The following is a 4,506-nucleotide window of genomic DNA, read 5'->3' on the forward strand; positions in this document are numbered from 1 at the left end:
TTTATCTCCTTGTCCCTCCTTCCCCCACCCACCTAGCAGCTAGCATGGAGCCCGGGACTAAGCCCGGGTGCTCCATGTATGCTTGTGGAATAAACACGTTTTTCTCAACTGTGCAAAAAAGCAAGACTCGAGGAGTTACCTGGATTGCACAAGGTCACCTAGTTGGCGGGTGGCTAGCAATAAGATGGAAATCCAACTGGAAAATCATGCGGTGTTGTAAAACAACCGTTTTCATAGCTGCAACCTCAGAACTGACTCCTTGGCAACAAGGTCAAGTGCAACTGAGGCACCAAGAGGAAGGGATCATCGGAAAGACTGTGCCCCAAGAGGCTCACACCTCCACACATGTGCATGCGCACGCCCACCCCCTCTCCCCCGCAGCCCCCGTCTTCTCACTGCTGTCAGGCTACAACTTCGCTTTGTTCGCAGAGCCAGAGGAAGAAAAGGACTTTGCCTAAGACAGTCTCTCTCTCTCCCGCGGTGCACTTTTTCTTCTCCTAAAGGGACACTGGAGAGAAACGCTGTCTGGAAGGCTGACAGCTGGGCGGTCATCAGATTTACTGTGGCAGTAGATGAGGGCAGAGGCTAAGTGGAAAACTGTGTAGATGTAAAATACCCGCTTCCTTGAAATGTCGTCTTCCTCTGTGAAGTGGATCTAGGAAGTGATCTGTTGTTCTCTGGTTCTCTTCATTTCAGGACTTTCTGCCTTATCCGCTCAGGGCGAAACCTCCACGCAGGACGCCGCGGACACTTGCCAGGTGTGCTGGGCTGACGGCTGTTGGTCCGGCGAGGGGCCTCGCGGGCTCCTGTAAACAAGGACAAGAGGAGACTGGAGAACTCACCTCCGGGGGCATCTGAGTGCAGCAGGGGCTCAGGCTGCCCCTGGGAGCCTTTGGCCTGAGCATTTGGAAATGGATTTCACATCGGTGGCGTGCAGGCTTGGAAGGATACAGTGCAGCCTGGTGCCCGTTCCATGCCCCTGGAGCAGCCTATGCTGCTTGTACTTTCCAAGATCACAGAAGAAGCAACTTTGACCTGACAGCCCAAAAACCTACCCCATAGTTGTATTTTCCAGTTGCCTGCATGGCACATTTTAGCCATGTATTACCTGTACCATATCTATGTATGTGTTGTGGCCTGTACCATATCTATGTATTACCTGGACCATATATATGTATGTGTTGTGGCCGTCTGTCACATGGGAGTGTTGATGTACAGCGAAGCTGAGTCCCTCCTGGGGTGGAGATCTGTCTGCAGAGGGCTGGAAGCTCTAGGGGGTAGGTCAGCAGGTGAACTATTTACAGTAGTGACCAAGAAACCTGCTAGAAAGGTAGGTTCCTAAGGGACAAGAGAGAGTGGAGGCCTCTAACAAAGGTCCATAGAAAATGGGCCTTGAGGAAAGAAGAAGACCCATTCTCAAGATATTGTACCCATTTTTCTCTTGATCAGCCTGCTATTTCTATGCTTTTGTTGAGGTCTATAAGGTTAGGAGCCCACTTTGGGGCCCATGAGACATCATTCTAGAAAACATAGAGAAAGGCAGCACAAGGTAGCTCTAATGCTTTGAGGGTGAATCTATGGGTCATGTCGGCACCTTTGATGGCCTTATGTACTTCAATTTGGGACAGCAGCATGGAGGGTGTTTCCAGAGTCTGTTGCCAGAGTCAACAGAAATAACTGGAAGGAGCAAAATGAGATATGCCGAATGAGGCCGTGTATGGGAACACACGTGAGTCACTCCCTCAGGCTGCTCAGAAATAGTTTGAGAGAAATTTATAGGGGATTGTAGATGCACACATGTGGAGAAGGACCAGGACAGGACTGCTTGGGGATTCAGATCATGTCCCCACACTTTCTGCCAGATGAGTGTGGTATATGGAAAACATGGGATTTGTTATTATTATTATTATCATTATTAATACATGAAAACTTCCATATAGTGCCTAACATAGAATAGTCAATAGATGCTATATGATACCATAAAAATTTCTAATACTGACCCCCAAACACTGTAGATTGATTACTTTGTCTCAAACTATGAGACGTTATCTTCATTTAGGAACTATTTACCTTCTCTTCATATAAAATGTTCATATATACATTTTCACATATATCTCTATATATATTCACACACATACATAGAAATTCATATATATATATATATATATACACACACACACACTCTTATTCTTTCTGGAATACATGTGTATATCCTTCAACTAGTGCAAGAATCATGGTTCCTTCGGATGATCTATGAGGAGGATCAGACATGCTGTCTTGTATTTCCTTTTGGAAGAAGGTGCCTGAGGCTCATAAACTTTAAAAATTGATGAGCCTCACAGAACCTCAGCTCTCCCGTGCCTCTGCCTGACATCCTTCCACCATTTTTCCTTTAATAATATTTAGGGTAAAGGGCAAGAAAGGATGGTTTTCATGACAGCTATATGGTTGTCACTATTTGGGGGTATTGATCGCCTTCTACCCAACATCTGCCTCTGGTTTGGTAGAATGAAATGGGGTATAAACCTTCCCAGTACATCAGAGATATCCTTTGCACATGTTTAGAAAAATTTCTAACATCTTCCCTTCTGTTTCCCACATATCACCCAAAACAGTGGGAGGCCATGGGGTAGAACTACACAAGGAGTAGTGGCTGAGTATCACTCCAGAACCACCATTTATGAACTCTGGCCACAGCCCCATCACTTAGCCTCTCCAAGCTTCAGCTTCTTCCCCGGTAAGAGGAGGTAATGACCCCAGGTCCACTACTTTACAGGACTGTTGCAAAGACCAAACTAAATAGTGAATGTGAGTGTCCTTTGAAAGCTATCGATAAACGTAAATTCTGTTGGAGAAGATGCTTTAAGAATATTTGTTCATTGTCCGATATTACAGGGCTGTGCTGCTTCCTTTCCGATGGAGGTGCTCCTCCCTGACTGTCTGGTTCTTCTTGTCAGGCTAAGCAGGTCAACCCGTAAAATCTGATGACTGAGGATCCACTCCTTGCACTTTCTCTGACAGCACGCATCCGAAAGCTGGGCCCCGGTTTTGAAGTGTATGATACATTCTCAGAGCTGGAGGGCCCGGCGCTTCTGGAGAGTCTTAGGACTGGGCTTTCCCTCTTAGTTTCCATGTTTACCAGTTCCTTCATGCTTTCCCAGCTAAGTAGGAAAAGGTCTCAGTTTGGATCCTGCCATTGTGTGATCCCAAATGAGTCACTTCCTAACTGGGTTGCCTCAGCTTCCTCAACACATTTCTGACCTTCTTACATCCACCAGAGTAGCTCCACATCTGCGTCTTTCTACAAAAAAAAAAAAAAGTATTGCTAATTTCTCTAAGCCTTTTGGACTAGATCTTTTTTGTAAACCACAGCTGATCTCTGAGACTCTTGGTTCTTACATGAAGATTTTATCATCTCTTCTGGAAAGTCATGTAACCAACTATAAAATGGGGGTATTGATATATTTTTAATTAATAGAGTTTTGAAGTAATGGCTGTGTAAGTACCCATGTGAAGGATTATTCTTGTCAGTGGCTTTCCCATCATGTGCTTAGAATGAACTTCACTCTGACTGAGTCTTGCCAGGAAAACTCATAGGATAAGCTCTGCCTTCCCAGCAAATATTGAGATGTGTCAACCTCAGATGGTTGGTTAAACTTTGTCTTTCACTCAAAGTCTGGCATCAAATCCATTTGGCTTTTTGAGGCTTACCCATTATAAACACTTAGAAGATTTTACTGGCCACTGTGGCAAAGGTATAGTCCATCCCAGAACATACAGAATTTGGTATAATGGGTTGGTAGCCTCCTTACTGGTGTCCACATTCAAGAAATGACTTATTTTCCAAGGAATAACCAAGTAAATAAAGTTCCAGCAAAGCCCACCATGAATAGTTTTGGGGTCCTTTAAGATTTTATTTGACATGAAAACACCCAGGAGGCCAGGCGGCCAGGAGGTCAGGAGGCCCACTCTCTTGCCTAAACTCAACCTATGATTCTTTTTAACAGTCTCCTGGAAATCATGGCGTATGGACATGAGACACTGTTGCTATTAACCCAATGCATACCAGTAATGCTGAAGGAGAAAGGCCAGGATCTTCAAGGTTAGTACACCTGGGCTCATTTTCCTTGAAGCAGAGACAAGCCCTTGCACATGAACTAGGTGTCTTTGGTCTTTTCCTCATGCTACAAAAGGAAAATGACAATGGTCAGAATTATGGAATTTTGCTTTTGGAAAAGACCTAAGAGGTCAAACTGCTGGCAGCTGGAATCCACTCTAAAATAACTCTTCCAAATAGTTGTTGAGCCATTGCTTGATTATCTCCAGTGATGGGAAACTCACCTCTGATGAGCTCTACTGTTAAACAACTTTACAAAAGGTCACTATGTTTACGCCAAGCTATAAGTGACTTGAATTTCTACCCACTGATTCCAGTTACATGTATAGAGAAGTCATTTCAACAAATCTGTCCCCTCTTCCCAATGGCAACCCTTCCTCAATCTGAAC

At 44.7% G+C, this 4,506-nt stretch overlaps 1 long non-coding RNA gene across 1 annotated transcript; it reads right to left on the reverse strand.

Moving 5' to 3' along the window:
- Positions 1-663: 663 nt before the first annotated feature.
- Positions 664-4,175, reverse strand: LOC118006938. The gene is made up of 3 exons (XR_004678232.1): positions 4,067-4,175; positions 3,140-3,301; positions 664-806 (listed from the first exon to the last, which is right to left on the reverse strand). It is a non-coding gene; the product is annotated as an uncharacterized LOC118006938 (long non-coding RNA).
- Between the last annotated feature and the right edge of the window lie 331 nt (positions 4,176-4,506).

This window comes from Mirounga leonina, unplaced genomic scaffold, assembly GCF_011800145.1.
Source record: "Mirounga leonina isolate KUSES-001 unplaced genomic scaffold, KU_Mleo_1.0 Mir_115, whole genome shotgun sequence".
In the NCBI taxonomy this organism is placed as follows: Eukaryota; Metazoa; Chordata; class Mammalia; order Carnivora; family Phocidae; genus Mirounga; species Mirounga leonina.